Source organism: Diabrotica virgifera, chromosome 10, assembly GCF_917563875.1.
Source record: "Diabrotica virgifera virgifera chromosome 10, PGI_DIABVI_V3a".
NCBI lineage: Eukaryota > Metazoa > Arthropoda > Insecta > Coleoptera > Chrysomelidae > Diabrotica > Diabrotica virgifera.
This window is the reverse complement of record NC_065452.1, coordinates 142,789,697-142,813,577: the sequence shown is the minus strand read 5'-3', so window position 1 is coordinate 142,813,577 and position 23,881 is coordinate 142,789,697. Positions and strand designations below refer to the sequence as shown.

The 23,881-nt window shown below is 34.7% G+C and overlaps 1 protein-coding gene across 7 annotated transcripts in view; it reads right to left on the bottom strand.

Annotated features, from left to right (window-relative positions):
* LOC114334073 (calcium-dependent secretion activator) overlaps nucleotides 1-23,881 on the bottom strand; it is a 303,401-nt gene that overhangs the window by 229,033 nt on the left and 50,487 nt on the right. The window lies entirely within an intron of this gene.

Sequence of the window (23,881 nt, the reverse complement as noted above, 5' to 3'; positions counted from 1 at the left end):
GAGGTGGAAAATGACCTGAAAACCATAAATATAAGACAATGGGGAAGAAGGGCACAAGAGAGATCTGAATGGCAGGACATAGCGAGACAGGCAAAGACCCATCCCGGGGTTATGATGCCAAAAGAAGAAGAATACCAGTGTTGTTGTTTTAGATACGATAATTTAGATATTTTCTGTCGAATGATAACCGCAAAGTAGGATGGGATTAAATGAGGATCAAAATAAACGAAAATAAAACCAAATTTTTAGTCTGCAGTTGTATCTTACATCCAAAATTTCTTTGTAATAACCATATTAGTTTAAAACACTAAGATAAATAATGATCTAGTGTTATGCTTGGCCGTTACTATTGTATGGAGTAGAAGCTTGGACGCCAAAGAGGTGTAAAGCTAGTACGCATCCACAGAAGAATAAGTGCACCCTGAGTAATCTAAATAAACTAGCACAAGAGGCACCAGACAATCTTTCAAAAGATCTCCTGGCAGAAAGAAATTACAGTTTTCAAAGTTATTAAAGGTGACACTGCTAAGAGATAGACATTCTAATTGACAAAAGAACTCAGACCCAGTATACGATTTTGCCAACTTAATATAGAAATCAAGGCAAAATGCCAAATTCTGCACATATTATTAAACGAAAACTATATTAAGTTGGTTGGAATACAAGAAACACATACAGAAAATAAAGTCCAATTAAGCTCAAGAGGCAAAAGACCCTAATTATGCTGTAATTATTGTTATTTACTGTTTGTATTGTATTACCCTCTTTACTTAAGTACACAAAAACTTAACTGTGTTGTAGCCATTAGCAAAGTAAATAAATGGACGCTAAAAGTACGAACAACGACCTCAATTAAAGCATTAGAAATGTGATTACGTAGATTGCTTATTCCGAATGTTAAAGATTCCTTAGACAGCACACATAAATAATACCGAAGCATTGAGAATAGTCAACAAGAATAGAGTTACTAAAGACTGCTAAATGTTGAAGCAATATTTATATCTTTCAAATAGTTAATCAGTAAGTTTGTTATTTCCATTTCATGGAAACTTAGTAGATACTCTATACTAATTGGAAAATACACTTGTTTATCTCGTAGACTGTAATATAATAATTGGTCTATATTATCTCTCGTTAATTTTGCATTCCAAGAAAGTCGGTTCAAGTTCGGTCGGTCAGTTCAAGAAAGTCGGTAATTCTGATATACAACGCAAAGAAGAAGAATAACCTAAATATAATTCTCCTACTCATTTTCTTCTTGTGTAAATGCAAAACACTTCCTAGAAATCCTTCCAGTTAACTAAAAACATCCTATAGGGAAACAACCGTTTTTATTTCACATAATAACAAGATTTCATTTGCAGTAAAAATTCAGAGCACGACACAAATACAGGGTGTTAGTAAATAAGTGCAGTAAGCTTCAGGATGTGATTCTACATGAAAAATAATGACAGTGTGCTATATAAACGTACGACCGTAAATGTTTCGTTTCCGAGATACGGGGTGTTAAATTTTTCTTACACATTGACGATTTATTTATTGCTCTGAAACCGGTTGAGATTGCAAGTGAAATATGATCGGTTTTACGAGGTTTAAATTCACATTTTCTAACGAAAGAAAAATAGGTACATGGAATGTAAGAAGCATGTCTGGACCAAGGACAGATCCAGCATGGAGACCATGCCTCCCCTGATAATTTAAGAAAATATAAATTTAAATATTTGAAGTTCAAATGTATTTAGTTTCAAACACATATCCCGCAACTCGCAAAAGTCAGTCATTAACTCTTAGAGGTCTAAACAGATAAAAGAAAATAGAGAAAGACTACGACCAACAGTAAAGTCTATAGTGTTGTTAGGTCGACAAAATTTTCCTCTGAGAGGCCATCGTGATAAGGGGCCTTCTGCTTCTGGACGAAGATGCTGGACCTAGCAATATTAACCTACTTAAATTTTAGTTTACACCCTACTAAATTATATTAAATAATCGTTTCTGGCTACTATCAGAGGCGTACGATGATAGGGGAAAGTGAATGGTTGACCCTTCCCAAATTCTACGCCACTGAAGGAACTAATATTTTAGCATAATTTTTAAACGCTTTTATTTAGTTCAATAGTTTGCGTCAAATCTTTAGACGTTAATTTGACTGCCTTTTCTTCAATGCAAATGAAAGAAAATTTGCAGACATATGCATTCGCGGGAACAATACACGAATAGTCAATAAATTTTTTTTTCATGTTTATTAATTGTTTAAATAAAAAAAATTGGCTTTAATGGAAAACGCTTAAATTCTCTTGTTTTTTACAATGTAAAAATTTGAAACTTTTACGGATTGTATAGCTAATCATATGAACAATACATAATTTCACTTTTTACGTTAATTGTTTACGTTATGCTTCATAAATAAACAATAAAGTTTCAATTTTTTTACCGATTCCGACTACTTTTCATGTTAGTACATCATATGTTTTATACATATTTTAATAAACATGACGATCTATTTTAATGTTTAAAAAGTGTAAGACAAAAAGTAAAAAATAAAAAAATATGAAAAAAAAATTTTTTAAGAAACGCTTTTCTTTAGTTACGAGTGACTAAAATAAAAAATATTATAAACAAATCTACTAATAAAAATGAAAAAATCTAACACATTCGTTAAAGAAAAGCGTGGGGCGAAAACCGTTTATTCGATGAACACGCGCCACGCTTTTTTTTGACGGGTGTGTTAGATTTTTTCATTTTTGTTTAGTTGATTTTTTTATAATATTTTTAATTTTAGTCACTCGTAACTAAAGAAAAGCGTTTCTTAAAAAAATTTTTTTTCATATTTTTTTATTAGATATTCTAATACTGTATGTATATGTAAATATTATACTCTTCATTCGTAACGATAAAGTCATTAGTTTTATACAGGGTGAGTCATGAGGAACTGTGCATTCTGCTACCTCGTATAGAGGCCCCTATGGGGAATAACAAATGGCCATTAAAAAGTGTCTGCTCCCATTGTTTAATAATAAAATACAGGGCGAGTTTCGCATTTTGACACAAATTTGTATTCGTCATAATTTTTGAACGGTCAGATCGATGTGTCTCTTATTTTGGTCAATCGTTTCACTATTACCACCTACTCAACTGATTTATTCAAACTTGAAAAAAAGCAGGTCCGGCTTTAAAGAATTAGTTCGTTTGGGTCTTAGAAAAAATTTCACCCTGTATGTGCTTTTTGAAAACTCTAATATTAATTTTACAAATTAGACAAATAGGCAATTAAAATGACATATTTATTTTTTCCCCTACAGTATTACTTAATTTTTTATAAAAAAATCAAATTTGACTATGAATTAAAAATTTGGTAAAGTGAACCATAGATTTAAAAAAAAATAACTTTTATTACAAAAATTATTTTTTTAAACAAATATTTGATTTATGTTACCAATCAATCAACTGATTTATTCAAACTAGAAAAAAATCCGGTCCGGATTTAAAAAATTAGTTCGTTTGGATCTTAGAAACATTTCACCCTGTATACGCTTTTTGAAAACTCTAATATGAATTTTACAAATTAGACAAATAGGCAATTAAAATGGCATATTTATTTTTTCCCCACACGATTACTTAAATTTTTATTAAAAAATCAAATTTGTCAAAGTCGCAATTTTACCGTAAAAATAAAAAAAAATTAAACAACGTTTTTCTTAAAATGAAAAGTTTCACCATTTTTTTTTTCTATAACACGTCTAGATCTAAAACTCCCCATAACACTTCTCTTTGGACTCTATAGTTTAACATAGACGTGATCAAATAGATAAATTTTAAATATTTTCACTTAATTTTTGCGATTTAACTTTGCAATTCACGAATCTGCACCTTTTATTTTTAAAAATTCATAACTTTTACGAGAAGAATACTGAGTCTCCAACAATTGTCATAGTCTTCACAATGGTAAGAGATATGTAAAAATTTCAGAAAAAAGATTTTTAAATGGAACGTTGTAGCGAGTTAAACCGTGATTTCATCTTTTTTTTTTTTTTTCATTTTTAGGTTAAAATTCCGATTTTGACAAATTTGATTTTTTAATAAAAAATTAAGTAATCGTGTGGGGAAAAAATAAATATGCCATTTTAATTACCCATTTGTCTAATTTGTAAAATTCATATTAGAGTTTTCAAAAAGCGTATACAGGGTGAAATTTTTTCTAAGGCCAAAAAGAAATAATTTTTTAAATCCGGGCCTGATTTTTTTTCTAGTTTGAATAAATCAGTTGATTGGGTGGTAACATAAATTAAATATTTGTTAAAAAAAATTTATTTTTTTAATAAAAGTAAATTTTTTTAAAAATCCACAAGGAAAAAAGTTTTCCTGTAGTTGGCTGTATACCATGTGATACAAAAACAATAAATGCTTTAAATATACCTTTTATACAGCATTTATTGTTTTTTTTTTAAATTTTTTTAAATCTATGGTTCACTTTGCCAAACTTTTAATTATTATTCATAGTCAAATTTGATTTTTTTATAAAAACTTCAGTAATCATATGCGGAAAAATAAATATGCCATTTTAATTGCCCATTTGTCTAATTTGTAAAATTCATATTAGAGTTTTCAAAAAGCGTATACAGGGTGAAATTTTTTCTAAGACCCAAACGAACTACTTTTTTAAAGCCGGACCTGATTTTTTTCTAGTTTGAATAAATCAGTTTATTGGGTGGTAACATAAGTCAAATATTTGTTAAAAAAAATTTATTTTTGTAATAAAAGTTAATTTTTTTAAATCTATGGTTTACTTTACCAAACTTTTAATTCATAGTCAAGGGACATCGCACACATCTTATGGAAAATATAATGTAACTCAAATTCAATAAAATTTATACGAATAAATTCGTTTTAAGTTAACGGTCAATTCTCATCATTGCGCCAACTCTTAATTATGATTAATTACGGCGCAAATTGCAACTAAAGTTTATCGAAATCACATTTTTGGAGTTCATAAACGTGTCAGTTATAATCACTATTGCTCTGGTTGCTATTCAAAACAGCTTAAACCCCGCTGGGTCTAAGCGGATTAGTGAAACTATTATAATAAGATGCTTAATAGTCCGAGAAGATTTAGGAAGTTACCGATAATCTGGGTATTTTAAAATATTTTTTCTCTCTCTCTAACTTATGTACCTACCCATTTGATTTCAGATTGATTTATATCAATTTCTGCTCTTATTATTGAAAATTAAGAGTTGGCGCAATGATAATAATTGACCGTTAATTTGAAACGAATCTATTCATATAAATTTTATTGAATTTGAGTGACATTATATTTTCCATAAGATGTGTGCGATGTCCTTTGATTTTTTTATAAAAAATTAAGTAATCGTGTGGAAAAAAAATAAATATGCCATTTTAATTGCCTATTTGTCTAATTTGTAAAAATCATATTAGAGTTTCCAAAAAGCGTATACAGGGTGAAATTTTTTCTAAGACCCAAACGAACTAATTTTTTAAAGCCGGACCTGATTTTTTTCTAGTTTGAATAAATCAGTTAATTAGGTGGTAATAGTGTAACGATTGACCAAAATAAGAGAAACATCTATCTGACCGTTCAAAAATTATGACGAATATAATTTTCTGTCAAAATGCGAAACGCCCTGTATATTATTAAACAAGGGGAGCAGACACTTTTTAATGGTCATTTGTTATTCCCCATGGGAGCCTCTATACGAGGTAGGAGTATGTACAGTTCCTCATGACTCACCCTGTATATATTTGAAGTTAAAAACGAAGGGGCATAATACATTAATCCAAATAACTGTGCCGTTTCAGTTTTAATTTCAAATATCTCGAAAACTAATGACTTTATCTTTAAGAATGAGTATATTATTTACATAGAATGTATTGGAGAATACAAAATGTATTGCGCTAAAATAGCAATTCCGCCAGTGGCGTAGAATTTGGGAAGGGTCAACCATTCACTTTTTCCCGTCGTACGCCTCTTGTAGTAGCCAGAAACGTTAGTTTAACATAATTTAGTAGGGTGTATTGTACCTACACTTGCTGCCCAGTGTGACAAGGATATGTCAAATGGTTTTAAAGTAGTGGGTACAAATAGTTTTTCAATTTTTAAATAAAATACCAATAGAATTTTTAGCAGAGATCTTTAATAAATGTCTAATCAAACAAGAAAATATTTCAGAAGCCACGAAAAAGGAGATAAAAAAGAAATGTAAAATTTACAGAGGTAAGTATAAGCATTATAAGCGTAAAAGTATAAGCGTAAGTAAAATAATGTAGAATAAACATAAATTGAAAAAATACAAGCAAAAGAAAGTATACATTAATGATGACATGTCAAAAGAGAGAGCAGTACAAATGAAAATTACTAAAATTGCCAAAGAAGAAAGAGACAGAGGTAATATTGCTAAAATAGGTTATAGAAAGCTGTTAATTAATGATCAGAACTGGAAATGGAATGAAATAGCCAAAAAACTCGAAGAGATGCCAAAAAACTAAGTACATTGAATGATGGCAATGAGACGACAAGGCAAAGACAACGGCAAACGAGAAAAACTGCTAACAACGAATTAAAAAGAAATGAAAAAAAGCAAATAATGAAAGTAGCAACATGGAACGTAAGAAGTATACAGGGCAAAGAAAGAGAGTTAGAATTTATGGATTTATGGAAACAAAGCTAGATTTACTAGCAATAACAGAAAAAAAAAGGGCAGTGGCACATGGAAAACAGAAAATGGTAACAATTTTATCTACGGTGGAATCACCAAAAATACCAGAGCAGCAGCAGGAGTAGGGTGTATAATAAATAAAAAGTGGGAAAAAGAAATCTATACTTAGGAAGCAAAATCAGAAAGAATATTAATAGTAGTAATGAAGAATAAGAATAATGACTTTAGAACAGTAATATTTGTACAGGGTGTAACAAAAATACAGGTCATAAATTAAATCACATATTCTGGGACCAAAAATAGTTCGAATGAACCTAACTTACCTTAGTACAAATATGCACATAAAAAAAGTTATAGCCCTTTGAAGTTACAAAATGAAAATCGATTTTTTCGAATATATCGAAAACTATTAGAGATTTTTTATTGAAAATGGATATGTGGCATTCTTATGGCAGGAGCATCTTAAAGAAAAATTATAGTGAAATTTGTGCTTCCCATAAAAAATTTATGGGGGTTTTGTTCCCTTAAACCCCCCCAAACGTTTTTGAACGTTCCAATTAAATTATTATTGTGGTACCATTAGTTAAATTCAATGTTTTTAAAACTTTTTTGGCTCTTAGTATTTTTTCGATAAGGCATTTTTTATCGAGTTGTGGCTTCTTTTTTAATATGTTTACATAAAAATTGTATGGGGGTTTTGTTTCTTTAAACCCCCCAAATGTTTGTGTTCGCTTCAATTAAACTATGACTGCGATACCATTAGTTAAACAAAATGTTTTTAAAACTTTTTTGCCTCTTTGTATTTTTTCGAGAAGGCAACTTTTATCGATATATGGCTTCTTTTTTAATACGGTTTAAAATATACCTAAAAATGTAAATCATACATAAATTTTCATATTATTACCAAGTCTCCATAATCGTACTTAACCATATACAAATATGTGGTGGATTTGACAAATATTCAAAATATCTCGATAAAAACTGAATTTTCGAAAAAGTACTAAGAGCCAAAAAAGTTTTAAAAATATTGTGTTTAAGTAATGGTACTACAATAATAATTTAATTGGAACGTACACAAAAGTTTGGGGGGGGGGGGTTTAAAGGAACTAAACCCCCATAAAATTTTTATAGGGTGTCCAAATTTCACTATAATTTTTTGTTAAGATGCTACTGTCATAAGAATGCCATATGTCCATTTTCAATAAAAAATCGTTAATAGTTTTCGATATATTTGAAAAAATCGATTTTCATTGTGTAACTTCAAAGGGTTGTAACTTTTTTTATATGCACATTTGTACTAAGGTAAGTTAGGTTCAATCAAACTATTTTTGGTCCCAGAATATGCGATTAAATTTATGACCTGTATTTTCGTTACACCCTGTATATGGTCCAAATGAAGATGACAGTGTCAGCAAGAAGGAAAATTTCTGGAATGAATTAACCCTACCAGTGGAAGACGCAAAAGCAAAAATAATCAAAGCGGGGGATTTCAATAGCAGAGTTGGTAAAAGAGATGAGATATATAAATAGGGGTCGCCAAGTTCTTGAAAATTTCAAGATCTTGTCTTGATCTTGTCTTGATTTCAAGACAAGATCAAGACAAGAAGTCATTTTAGATTTCAAGACAAGACAAGAAATTTTTTTCAATACCAAGATTTCTTGTCAAGAAATCAAGAAATCTTGAAATATCTTGACTAGGTATTAATTTATGAAAAAGGTAACATATTTTAACATAAAATACCGTATTTTAATGTATTGAACACTTTTTGCTAAAACGGTTTACAAAATGTAAATCATGTAAATGTAACATAAATTTTTAAATCGGAATTGATAAGCCATGAATTAAGGCAGATAATACTTCTTATGCTGGGGCCACAGTCGGCGCATTAGACGTTACTGTGGCCCTAGCATTATGAAGTCAACATCTTCTTGACTTTGTTATTGTTAAAGCTGCTATTAAAAATAGTCTTTCCGCAGGTACAGATGTTGCTGGCGTTCTGAGAAAATCCTTGGGCATTTTCGATAATAACGGGTAGACATTCTCGTGTCTTCTCTACCAATCAAGTAGACTCTCAGCATCTTCTGACCTAGGCTCATTTAAGTATTTTTTACTCTGGTATTAGATTCTGTAGGTCATTCTGGGATTTTTTAGGCCGTGTCAGCACGCATCGTAATAAAAAGGTCGCCGGGGAATCACCGGACGAGGTAATCAAGAAATTTCAAGATCTTGAAATTTCTTGAGTCAAGACAAGATATAGATTGAGATAAGACAAGATTGAGTCAAGACATGTCAAGAAAACGTCAAGGCAAGATTTTTTTAAATTTCTTGATATTTTCTCAAGACAAGACAAGAAGTGGTTATCAAGACAAGAATTCTAGTCTTGTCGACCCCTATATATAAAACCGTTATAGGTCCACATGGGGAAGAAACTAGAAACAATAATGGTAAAAGAATGATTGAATTTTGTCTACAAAACATGATAATTATAAATACATTTTTCCAACACAGAGATATACACAAATTCACGCGAGAAATAATAAGTAGAGGAGAAAAATCCGTAATCGACTACATAGTGGTACAAAAGGATGACTACAAAAACGTGGTAGATACCAAAGTAAGAATGGGACCAGAAATCGGTAGTGATCACTACCTATTAGTAACAAAATTAAAAATCAAGAACGAAATTGGAAATGATAAGAAAGAAATGAAGCAAAATCAAACGGAATATGAAACAATTCGATCATATAAACTAAAGAATCCAGAAGTTGCCAAGGTATATAGAGCAAATGTGACAGAAGAACTAACGAAAATTGAAAAAAATATGAAAAATTATACACTGGAAAAAATGTAGTATAGCTTTCAGACCATTATATTAGATAAATCAAAAGAAATATGCCGAACTTACATAAAGAGTAGCAATAAAAAGCAAACAGCTTGGTGGTCCATCGAAATTAAAGAAGCAGTAAAGACGAAGAAAATTGCTTGGAAACGATATCTGGCTAATAAAGCAACAGATTATTATGATCAATATAAAGAAATAAGGAAACACGTAAAAGATTTAAGACATTTATTCCACTCCCAAAGAAACCTAATACATCATCATGTAAAGACTTTAGACTAAATAGTCTCATGAGCCACTCTCTCAAGCTACTTCTTAGATAATTCTTAATAGAATCAAGCAGAAATGTGAAGAGCCAATGGGAACTCAACAATTCGGTTTCAGAGAAGGATTGGGAATGAGGGAAGCTTCGTTCTCAATGCTAACATTACTTTAACGATCATGGTAAGTACAGAAACCAATTTAAGTCTGCTTTATAGATTTTGAGAAGGCGTTTGATAGGGTTCGACATGATAGGCTGTTTGAATATCTAGAAACGATTGGAATAGATGATAAAGATCTGAGACAACTTACAACATCTATATTGGAATCGAGAAGCTTCTATTCTGGTAGATGGCAAAGAGACAGACAAAATTTGCATTCAAAGAGGTGTCAGACAGGGTTGTGTGTTATCCCCAACTTTGTTTAACGTATACTCAGAAATAATTATTAACGAAGCCTTGAAAGGGCAATGTGGAGTTAGAATCGGAGGAGAAACTATTAACAACATCAGATATGCAGATGACACCGCGATCATGGCTGAAAGTATCGAAGATCTTCAATTCCTTATAGATCGAGTCACTAGAGTCACTAGAGTCACTAGAGAATGCTCCAATAACGGACTTGGCATAAATACAACAAAGACAAAGTTACTTGTGGTTAGTAAACAAGACGTCGGCCCTATGCAACTAATTGTCAATAATGAACCTTTAACAAAAGTTAACCATTGTAAATACCTAGGATGTTGGATAAACGAGACACTAAATTCGGATGAAGAAATTAAAACTAATATAGAAATTGCAAGAGGAACATTTATGAAACTTAGATCTGTTCTGAGCAACTCTCAGCTGAATTTACAACTAAGAATCAAGTTCCTAAAATGTTATGTGTATCCTGTATTACTGTATGGATGTGAAACCTGGATCATGAAGGTTAACATGATGAACAAATTAGAAGCCTTCAACGCATTTCAAACAGAGAAGTCTTAAACAGAATAGGTCAAGGCGAAGCTGACTTAATCAAGATTATAAAAAAGAGAAAACTTGAATATCTCGGGCATATAATAAGAGGTAGCAGATACAGGATGCTGCAGTTAATACTCAACGGAAAAATCAACGGAAAAAGAGGAATTTATAGGAAGAAATATTGATGGCTCCGAAACCTTCGTCAATGGACTGGCTTATCAGCAGATCAACTATTACATGCCGCACAAGACCGAGAACGATATCGGCAAATTGTCACGGAAGCTACCCACGCCTAAAATTTGGGCACGGTACTTAAAGAAGAAGAAGAATAGACAAAAAGAGTAAAAACATACACCTACCTTGGTGTGAATGTCAATGAAAATTGGGACCATTCCCTAGAAATCAAATATAGAATAGAGGAAGCAAGATCTGTCACATGTATGTGATCTGTATTCATGTCACGATTTATCAATACCCATAAAAATCAGGTTACTGAGATGTATGGGATTGAGTAGTGGACTCTCACAGACGCCACCAGCAGGAAAATTGAGGCTTTTGAAATGTGGATTTATCGTGGAATCCTGAAGATGTCTTATTTCGACCACGTTACTAATCAGGATGTTTTGTTGAGAATGCAAAAAGAGAAAGAGCTGTTAACCACAATAAAAACAGACAAAATCGAATACCTCGGTCACATCATGATCAACAGCGAGAAATATGGACTGCTTCAACTAATCTTACAGGGAAAATTAGAAGGAAAACAAGGACCAGGAAGGCGAAGGATTTCCTGGCTGAAAAATCTACGTACGTGGTTCAACACAACAACCACAAATCTTTTCAGAGCAGCAGTGTGCAAAGTACAGATTGCCATGATGGTCGCCAACATCCGAACGGGATAGGTACTACAAGAACAAGAACATAAAATCCAACGATCGATAAGGGTCATGGAACTAGAAGAAGATACAATGAAATATCACAACAGTAATGAAAAATAGTACATAAATCATGGAATATACTGATTAGCATTACAAATAACCAAACAAAAACAATTAAAATTACAACATTATCATTCTGTTTTGTACCTACTTAAATTATTAAACAAAATATATTTTGTTAATTTAACAAAACACATACTCTGAATCACTTAATATTTTTAAATGTATGTACCTACTGTTAACGGTACCACAAACTACTTTTCATGTAGGTTATCTATGAAACTACCAAACGTATAAATAAATCGATAAGTTTACTGAACATTATTAAATATTTTGTTTTTTATTATTTTGCTATTGTATAGCAATAGTTGTTTATTTGACTGTACATGTTGAATAAATTTGACCACGCAAAGGCAGGTTTATCCACGCTGTAATTCGTATATGACACAGCTAGTAATATGTTAAGAATTATTGATTTTCAATTATTTTATCCAACAATAAGGGCTATCATGCAATTACCGTATATCAGTTACTTTACTCACCTGCCTAAAAAAACAGTGGGTAAAATACGAGCGTATGCAGTCAGTGTGATAATAATTACCTTTTTATGAGTGGATTTCGTAGCGCATTTTTGATAAAGCTACAAGGACAACTAAAAGTTTCTTCGATATAATCATAAATAGTCCATGTTGTGAGGCCACTTCCGCATGAAAAAATTTCTGGTTCGGTGTCCCGATTTGCGCGGGACTTCCCGATTTTCAGGGTTCTGGGGACGCGTACAGATTTGTACCTGATCGGGACACTAAATGTCCCGATTTTCACCCACGAAAACCAATTTCAGGAGGACTTGCAGTGAATTTTATAACTACAATGTTATAAAATCAAGGCACTCCAAAAAGCGGCAGAATCAAATGAAAATATATATATATATATATATATATATATATATATATATATATATATATATATATATATATATATATATATATATGAAACTTAAAGCTAAAATCAATATCAACAAAAGAATTAATATTAAAATTAAACTCACCAGGCTTCCGGGTTGAACCGCGTCGTTGGTTTCTAGGCCGAGCTTTCGACGTCCTCTCTGACGTCATCTTCAGGGCTTCCGGGGTCTCAGTCTCCTGAGGCTCCAGACACTACACTCACTACTCACTACTTCACTACTCACTGCAATACTGTTGTTGCTGACGCTGGGGCGGTCATTTATACCGTGGACTGATGTGACTGACGTGGCTGTCGATGACGTGGCGGAGTGGGAATTAGCGCGAAGACTATTTGGAGTGGCGCGAAGATTTTTGACGGCTGGAATTGTATTTGTAGATGGAGCGGACGATGTTTTCTTTAGGAGGGGTCTCCAAGTCGAAGGTAAACGGATGCCGTCATCTCTTTTATTGAGACAACTTGGCCGTTTTTCGATTTCTATGGCTTCTCGGATAATCCTTTGTTTATAGAAGCGGATGGGGGCTATGGTTCTGGAGTTTTCAAAGTCAATTTTGTGACCTGTATGAAGATGGTGTTGGCCTAGGGCTGAAACTGAATCGGAATTGCGAACAGATATGGAATGTTCATAAATCCTATTTTGGATTCTACGATTGGTTTGTCCTATGTAAGATCGGGGGCAGTCTGCACAAGGAATTTCATAAACTCCGTGTTGTTCATTTGGAATGTTGTCTTTGACGGATCGGACAAGAGATGAAAGTTTTTGTTGGGGGGTAAATACTGTTTTTATTCCTCGTGGTTTAAGAATTCTGTCGATTTTGTCAGTAACACCTTTGATATAGGGAAGAAAAGCTTTCGTATGATCAGGATCTAACTCTTTGGGTTGTGATTGAGCGGGAGATTGAAGTTTATGGATGCTCCTATCGATGTGATTTTCGCGGTAACCGTTTTGGATGAGGGCTTGTTTTAAAGAAGAGAGTTCAGTAGATCTACTTGCATCATCGGAAAGACGGATTGATCTGGAGACAAGAGTATTAATGACTGAATTAATTTGAGAAGGTGGGTGATGAGAGTTGCCATGCAAGTAGCGGTTGGTATGGGTGGGTTTTCGATAAACAGAGTGATGAAAACCTTGTGATTGGTTCTTCTTAATAAGAACGTCGAGAAACGGTAAGGATGAGTTAGTCTCCATCTCCATCGTGAACTGGATACTGGGATGTATACCATTCAGATGGGTCTGAAAAGACGCTAAAGCATCCCTGCCGTGGGGCCAAATGACGAATGTATCGTCAACATATCGTAGCCAACATGTGGGTTTGAGCGTAGATGTGGATAGTGCTCGGGTCTCAAAATCTTCCATAAAGATATTAGCAATTACTGGAGAGAGTAATTCGCGCTTCTTCGTGAAGCAATTCATTCCACTAGACGAAAACTAGAAGTCACAAACACCCATATTTTTAATACCTGGTCATCTATTCATTCTTTTTATGTACATCCTATATTATGGGACAGTTTCGACCGTATAAACACACAAACAGCCCTAAATACTTTCGAGTCTAAGACTGAAACTCAAAAGCGCAAATTAGCTCATCTAATTACCCAACAACTTCCAAAACCCAGAACTTTGAAACCCACCACAGTGGTTCACAACTTTTCTGATACCCCCATTTCTACTATTGCCACTCAAGCTTTAGCAAAAGGTTTCAATTATTCTGTTACCCCAAACCACATCCCAATTGAGACAATCATCTGTCAAACTGAGGAAGCTATCTCTCATTTACCTTCTGAAGATGCTGAAATAGTTAGACAAGACGTCGCTAGAGTTCTTAGGAACTCAAAGCCCCCTACTCCAAATATTAGTCAATCTGAGAGAAAAGCCCTGAAAGAACTTCAAGCAAATCCAGATCTAGTCATTCTTCCTGCCGATAAAGGAAACGCCACTGTCATCCTAAACACTTCTTCTTACATCGATAAGCTCTCAAATCTCATTAACACCCCCGACTACAAGCCAATTTCTAATAATCCCACAACCTATTTGGAAAAAACAACAAAAACCATCATCAATAAAACTTCTCTTCCTCTTGCCGTAAAACAAACTTTAATTCCTCGTGAAAAGTCTTCTAGAACACCTCGAATATATGGCCTACCCAAAATTCATAAACCCGATCTTCCTCTACGCCCCATTGTCAGTGCATACAACTGTCCGACACAACCTTTGGCAAAATATCTAGCCAAAACTCTACAACCTTTCGCCGAAAATGCCTCATCTTTCGTCAAAAATTCTTTTCATTTCATCGAACTTCTCAAACAATATCCTATCTCACCCTCAGACATTCTAGTAAGTTTCGACATCGTTTCACTTTTTACTAACATTCCTATAGATGACACCCTAAATATTCTGGAAACGAAACACAGTATCCAGCAAGACCACTTATCTCTCATTAAACATTGCATGTCCAACACTTATTTCATCTTCCAAAATCAATTCTACAGACAAATAAATGGTGCCCCAATGGGCTCACCACTCTCTCCAGTAATTGCTAATATCTTTATGGAAGATTTTGAGACCCGAGCACTATCCACATCTACGCTCAAACCCACATGTTGGCTACGATATGTTGACGATACATTCGTCATTTGGCCCCACGGCAGGGATGCTTTAGCGTCTTTTCAGACCCATCTGAATGGTATACATCCCAGTATCCAGTTCACGATGGAGATGGAGACTAACTCATCCTTACCGTTTCTCGACGTTCTTATTAAGAAGAACCAATCACAAGGTTTTCATCACTCTGTTCAGTGGCGTAACAAACTCCGCCTGGGCCCCCCCGCAGAATTGGATATGGGGCCCCCTTTAAAAAATTACTAAATGCGACATGTGTAATAAATACCTATATGTGTTACAGCCCAGTAAATCACCGTAAAATATGGCGATACCGTGTAATTTTCAGTGTCACCACCGAATTAAGTGGTCAACTCAAGACTTTTCGAGTTATTTATGAGTAAAAATGTTTATTGTTCAACCAAAAAACCACGTTTTTAGGGGATTTTTCGCAAATAGTTCAAAGAGTAAGTATTTGATCGAAAATAATATTGTTAGCAAAAATGTATCTAGCTTATAAAAAAAAAATAAAACAAAAATGAAGTCTATCGACTCAGTAAAAGAAAACTTGTAGCTCATGAAAAGTTTTTCTTATTCGTCAAATTCCAAATCTAATATTTCAACGTGAAATAACCAAAAAATAAAATACTGTTCGGGGAAATTCATTAGAACTTTTTTAAAGTGTTTAAAAAAAGCTTTATTTTTTACAAAATTTTCTAGCATCAAAACTAAGCCAGTTACACTCAAAATACAGTTAATCTCATTTTTTGGTAAAAAAATTGTGAAAATCTCCCCCTATTTAGCACCCCAAATGAAACTAATCATTATCGCCTTACAAATTACCTAACTTTTTTATACGACCTGTAAGTTTCACCGGTTCAAAGTGCTTATTTTTAAAAGGGTTCTAGTTGAAGGGCTTGAACGAGTCACTAATCACGAGTATATGCAAATTTTAAACAGCCATGTCTTAACCAATTTTCGTCTTACAGAAAAACAAAATAAAGCCAAAATATTTATGAAAGCAAGACCTACCGACATTTCTTTAATCTTTGAGATTTTTCGTATCACTAATAATTTTGTTATTTAAAAAAAAGGCATTTTTCCAAAATAAAAAAGCTTTTAAATATTTTCAAAAATACGAACTTCCATCCGGTCAAACTTACAGATCATATAAACAAGAAATATTTAAAGTAAATGGTAAAGCGCTAATATTGGGGTGCGAAATAGGGACATGTTTTCACAATATTTTTTACCAAAAAAGGGGCCAACTTTATTTTGAGCGTAACTTGTATAGTTTTGGTGCTAGAAATTTTTATAAAAAATAAGATTTAAAAAAAAGGTTTTGAAGATTTTGAAAGATTTAAAAAAAGTTTTAAGAATTTTTCCCGAAAATTGCTTCATTTTTTGGTTATTTCAGGTTGAAATATTCGATTTGGAATTGGACAAATAACAATAATTTTTCATGAGCTTCAACTGTGCTTTTACTGTGTCGATAGACTTCATGAATAAGTACACCATTTTCTGTATCTTATAAGCTACATTTTTGCTACAAATATTTTTTTGATATCTAATATTTAATTCGATGAATACTTATTTTTGAGTTATTTGCGAAAAAAACCGTCTGAAAACGTTGTTTTTTTTTTTGAAAAATAAACATTTTCACTCGCAAATTACTTGAAAAGTATTAGCATAGATAGATAAACTCTATAGAAGAACAAAAGTTGCTAATAATTAGTCAATTTATACATTTCCGGACCTATTTTAAACGTATGTTTTTCACCCCAAGCAGGGGTGTCATCCCCGAAGTGAAAGCAACTAACGGCATACCAACTTTGAAGTGAAGTGTAACTAGAACCCAAATCCAAATTGTCAAGCAAATACGTCCGTCGTGACGCTGATAATTTCACTCCAAAACTGTCATTTACTGAGCTATTGGTGTATTCATGCATTGTTTATGACGACTTACATTTTACATCTTTATTGGTATACAATAAAATAGAACAAAAATTACTAAATGATTACATTAATATTATTCTATAAGATGAACAACTTTCTTCGTGGACTATCTACTATCAGCGAATATATCTACAATTTTATTAATTCGGATGGACAACTTCATTTTCAATAGGTACTGCACTTCTTAAAAAACGTATGTATGCAGATACTATAACAACACATTTTTACATATATTAGACAACAAGATGGGACCCTTGACATATTGGGGCCCACCGTAAGCTTTATGCTGCGGGGGCCTCTGTTACGCCTCTGGATAATTGTATCGAAATACTAAACGTAGGTAAAGCTTAAAGAGAAAACCCATTTCTAGATTTAGAAATATTGTTCCAAAATTCGGCAAATTGCAATTCTCAAATCTTTCAATAGTCACGTACAAAGCATTACAGTTTATTGTCGTTACCATAAAATTTCGGTAGGCCGTAAGGTATTAAGTTTCTAGATATTATGAGATGATTCACTTGGCAAATACGTCTATTTAGAAATTTACGTTTTTAATTTTAAACACACAACGTACAATAATATAACAATAGAGAGTTATCAAGTACTTCTAGGAGAATACGGTAACGTTATTTTAGAAATGGAGCATGCGAAGTATGAAGATTGAATCACAGAAATGATTTTAACGTTTACGGGCTCCGTTACGGTACGTCGAATAGCGGGCTTGAAATACGGTAACGTTAGAAGCGAATCGCACCAATTCGGCAAGACTCGAACATTTAAGTTCTGTTATGTGTGGTTATGTAATCTGTTCTTTGTTATGAAATTTCATTTCTGTACATTAATAAGGTGTTTTGTCTTTGTTTTCTTGGTTGATTGACCATCTGCTAACATTTGGAGTTAGTGGAAAGTTGGTGGAAAACATTTTATTTTCAAAATTTTTTTCTAAATATTCGTCATTGGCCTCAAGTACCAAATTGTACAAAACCAGGCAAAATTACAAAATATTATGTATCTTGGGTGAAAGAAACCAAAAATAGAAAAAAATTTAAACAAATTGAATTATATTTATATTGCTGTCAAATACAACATTTGACTGACAGCTACCAACTTTTAATGTGAAGCACTTGATAACTCTAAAATTACATATACGTTAAAACTTATACCGTAAAAAAAATAGCGATTACGTGTCAAAATAACGGATGGATAGAATTTTACTTGATAACTCTCTAATAACAGATTTTCACATAATATCAGATGACAAGATGGGGCCCCTAAGCGATTGGGGCCCCCCCGCAAGCTTCACGCTGCGGGGGCCTCTGTTACGCCCCTGACTCTGTTTATCGAAAACCCACCCATACCAACCGCTACTTGCATGGCAACTCTCATCACCCACCTTCTCAAATTAATTCAGTCATTAATACTCTTGTCTCCAGATCAATCCGTCTTTCCGATGATGCAAGTAGATCTACTGAACTCTCTTCTTTAAAACAAGCCCTCATCCAAAACGGTTACCGCGAAAATCACATCGATAGGAGCATCCATAAACTTCAATCTCCCGCTCAATCACAACCCAAAGAGTTAGATCCTGATCATACGAAAGCTTTTCTTCCCTATATCAAAGGTGTTACTGACAAAATCGACAGAATTCTTAAACCACGAGGAATAAAAACAGTATTTACCCCCCAACAAAAACTTTCATCTCTTGTCCGATCCGTCAAAGACAACATTCCAAATGAACAACACGGAGTTTATGAAATTCCTTGTGCAGACTGCCCCCGATCTTACATAGGACAAACCAATCGTAGAATCCAAAATAGGATTTATGAACATTCCATATCTGTTCGCAATTCCGATTCAGTTTCAGCCCTAGGCCAACACCATCTTCATACAGGTCACAAAATTGACTTTGAAAACTCCAGAACCATAGCCCCCATCCGCTTCTATAAACAAAGGATTATCCGAGAAGCCATAGAAATCGAAAAACGGCCAAGTTGTCTCAATAAAAGAGATGACGGCATCCGTTTACCTTCGACTTGGAGACCCCTCCTAAAGAAAACATCGTCCGCTCCATCTACAAATACAATTCCAGCCGTCAAAAATCTTCGCGCCACTCCAAATAGTCTTCGCGCTAATTCCCACTCCGCCACGTCATCGACAGCCACGTCAGTCACATCAGTCCACGGTATAAATGACCGCCCCAGCGTCAGCAACAACAGTATTGCAGTGAGTAGTGAAGTAGTGAGTAGTGAGTGTAGTGTCTGGAGCCTCAGGAGACTGAGACCCCGGAAGCCCTGAAGATGACGTCAGAGAGGACGTCGAAAGCTCGGCCTAGAAACCAACGACGCGGTTCAACCCGGAAGCCTGGTGAGTTTAATTTTAATATTAATTCTTTTGTTGATATTGATTTTAGCTTTAAGTTTCATTGTATTAACCGCGGAAACCTTTCCGAACATATATATATATATATATATATATATATATATATATATATATATATATATATATATATATATATATATATATATATATATATAAACAAGGAGAGGTTAGCGCGAGTTAATAGATATCGGCATGGCTCGCAATAAGTATGAAAAACAAAATATGCACAAGATGGAATGCAACCATAGACACGTGTTTCTGACTTATTAGTCGTCATCAGTATGATATAGCTAAACAGGAGCAATGCAACCAATTTGTGGCTGTAATGTTAGAAGACCCTCAGGATTCGAGAGCAACAACTAACAAATCCACGGAGGAAGCTACAGCTACCTGAGGCAAGGAATGCCAAACGTTTAGAACGTTTTAAACAATCAAACAAGGAGAGGTTAGCGCGAGTTAATAGATATCGGCATGGCTCGCAATAAGTATGAAAAACAAAATATGCACAAGATGGAATGCAACCATAGACACGTGTTTCTGACTTATTAGTCGTCATCAGTATGATATAGCTAAACAGGAGCAATGCAACCAATTTGTGGCTGTAATGTTAGAAGACCCTCAGGATTCGAGAGCAACAACTAACAAATCCACGGAGGAAGCTACAGCTACCTGAGGCAAGGAATGCCAAACGTTTAGAACGTTTTAAACAATCAAACAAGGAGAGGTTAGCGCGAGTTAATAGATATCGGCATGGCTCGCAATAAGTATGAAAAACAAAATATGCACAAGATGGAATGCAACCATAGACACGTGTTTCTGACTTATTAGTCGTCATCAGTATGATATAGCTAAACAGGAGCAATGCAACCAATTTGTGGCTGTAATGTTAGAAGACCCTCAGGATTCGAGAGCAACAACTAACAAATCCACGGAGGAAGCTACAGCTACCTGAGGCAAGGAATGCCAAACGTTTAGAACGTTTTAAACAATCAAACAAGGAGAGGTTAGCGCGAGTTAATAGATATCGGCATGGCTCGCAATAAGTATGAAAAACAAAATATGCACAAGATGGAATGCAACCATAGACACGTGTTTCTGACTTATTAGTCGTCATCAGTATGATATAGCTAAACAGGAGCAATGCAACCAATTTGTGGCTGTAATGTTAGAAGACCCTCAGGATTCGAGAGCAACAACTAACAAATCCACGGAGGAAGCTACAGCTACCTGAGGCAAGGAATGCCAAACGTTTAGAACGTTTTAAACAATCAAACAAGGAGAGGTTAGCGCGAGTTAATAGATATCGGCATGGCTCGCAATAAGTATGAAAAACAAAATATGCACAAGATGGAATGCAACCATAGACACGTGTTTCTGACTTATTAGTCGTCATCAGTATGATATAGCTAAACAGGAGCAATGCAACCAATTTGTGGCTGTAATGTTAGAAGACCCTCAGGATTCGAGAGCAACAACTAACAAATCCACGGAGGAAGCTACAGCTACCTGAGGCAAGGAATGCCAAACGTTTAGAACGTTTTAAACAATCAAACAAGGAGAGGTTAGCGCGAGTTAATAGATATCGGCATGGCTCGCAATAAGTATGAAAAACAAAATATGCACAAGATGGAATGCAACCATAGACACGTGTTTCTGACTTATTAGTCGTCATCAGTATGATATAGCTAAACAGGAGCAATGCAACCAATTTGTGGCTGTAATGTTAGAAGACCCTCAGGATTCGAGAGCAACAACTAACAAATCCACGGAGGAAGCTACAGCTACCTGAGGCAAGGAATGCCAAACGTTTAGAACGTTTTAAACAATCAAACAAGGAGAGGTTAGCGCGAGTTAATAGATATCGGCATGGCTCGCAATAAGTATGAAAAACAAAATATGCACAAGATGGAATGCAACCATAGACACGTGTTTCTGACTTATTAGTCGTCATCAGTATGATATAGCTAAACAGGAGCAATGCAACCAATTTGTGGCTGTAATGTTAGAAGACCCTCAGGATTCGAGAGCAACAACTAACAAATCCACGGAGGAAGCTACAGCTACCTGAGGCAAGGAATGCCAAACGTTTAGAACGTTTTAAACAATCAAACAAGGAGAGGTTAGCGCGAGTTAATAGATATCGGCATGGCTCGCAATAAGTATGAAAAACAAAATATGCACAAGATGGAATGCAACCATAGACACGTTTTTCTGACTTATTAGTCGTCATCAGTATGATATAGCTAAACAGGAGCAATGCAACCAATTTGTGGCTGTAATGTTAGAAGACCCTCAGGATTCGAGAGCAACAACTAACAAATCCACGGAGGAAGCTACAGCTACCTGAGGCAAGGAATGCCAAACGTTTAGAACGTTTTAAACAATCAAACAAGGAGAGGTTAGCGCGAGTTAATAGATATCGGCATGGCTCGCAATAAGTATGAAAAACAAAATATGCACAAGATGGAATGCAACCATAGACACGTGTTTCTGACTTATTAGTCGTCATCAGTATGATATAGCTAAACAGGAGCAATGCAACCAATTTGTGGCTGTAATGTTAGAAGACCCTCAGGATTCGAGAGCAACAACTAACAAATCCACGGAGGAAGCTACAGCTACCTGAGGCAAGGAATGCCAAACGTTTAGAACGTTTTAAACAATCAAACAAGGAGAGGTTAGCGCGAGTTAATAGATATCGGCATGGCTCGCAATAAGTATGAAAAACAAAATATGCACAAGATGGAATGCAACCATAGACACGTGTTTCTGACTTATTAGTCGTCATCAGTATGATATAGCTAAACAGGAGCAATGCAACCAATTTGTGGCTGTAATGTTAGAAGACCCTCAGGATTCGAGAGCAACAACTAACAAATCCACGGAGGAAGCTACAGCTACCTGAGGCAAGGAATGCCAAACGTTTAGAACGTTTTAAACAATCAAACAAGGAGAGGTTAGCGCGAGTTAATAGATATCGGCATGGCTCGCAATAAGTATGAAAAACAAAATATGCACAAGATGGAATGCAACCATAGACACGTGTTTCTGACTTATTAGTCGTCATCAGTATGATATAGCTAAACAGGAGCAATGCAACCAATTTGTGGCTGTAATGTTAGAAGACCCTCAGGATTCGAGAGCAACAACTAACAAATCCACGGAGGAAGCTACAGCTACCTGAGGCAAGGAATGCCAAACGTTTAGAACGTTTTAAACAATCAAACAAGGAGAGGTTAGCGCGAGTTAATAGATATCGGCATGGCTCGCAATAAGTATGAAAAACAAAATATGCACAAGATGGAATGCAACCATAGACACGTGTTTCTGACTTATTAGTCGTCATCAGTATGATATAGCTAAACAGGAGCAATGCAACCAATTTGTGGCTGTAATGTTAGAAGACCCTCAGGATTCGAGAGCAACAACTAACAAATCCACGGAGGAAGCTACAGCTACCTGAGGCAAGGAATGCCAAACGTTTAGAACGTTTTAAACAATCAAACAAGGAGAGGTTAGCGCGAGTTAATAGATATCGGCATGGCTCGCAATAAGTATTGTTTAAAACGTTCTAAACGTTTGGCATTCCTTGCCTCAGGTAGCTGTAGCTTCCTCCGTGGATTTGTTAGTTGTTGCTCTCGAATCCTGAGGGTCTTCTAACATTACAGCCACAAATTGGTTGCATTGCTCCTGTTTAGCTATATCATACTGATGACGACTAATAAGTCAGAAACACGTGTCTATGGTTGCATTCCATCTTGTGCATATTTTGTTTTTCATACTTATTGCGAGCCATGCCGATATCTATTAACTCGCGCTAACCTCTCCTTGTTTGATTGTTTAAAACGTTCTAAACGTTTGGCATTCCTTGCCTCAGGTAGCTGTAGCTTCCTCCGTGGATTTGTTAGTTGTTGCTCTCGAATCCTGAGGGTCTTCTAACATTACAGCCACAAATTGGTTGCATTGCTCCTGTTTAGCTATATCATACTGATGACGACTAATAAGTCAGAAACACGTGTCTATGGTTGCATTCCATCTTGTGCATATTTTGTTTTTCATACTTATTGCGAGCCATGCCGATATCTATTAACTCGCGCTAACCTCTCCTTGTTTGATTGTTTAAAACGTTCTAAACGTTTGGCATTCCTTGCCTCAGGTAGCTGTAGCTTCCTCCGTGGATTTGTTAGTTGTTGCTCTCGAATCCTGAGGGTCTTCTAACATTACAGCCACAAATTGGTTGCATTGCTCCTGTTTAGCTATATCATACTGATGACGACTAATAAGTCAGAAAAACGTGTCTATGGTTGCATTCCAT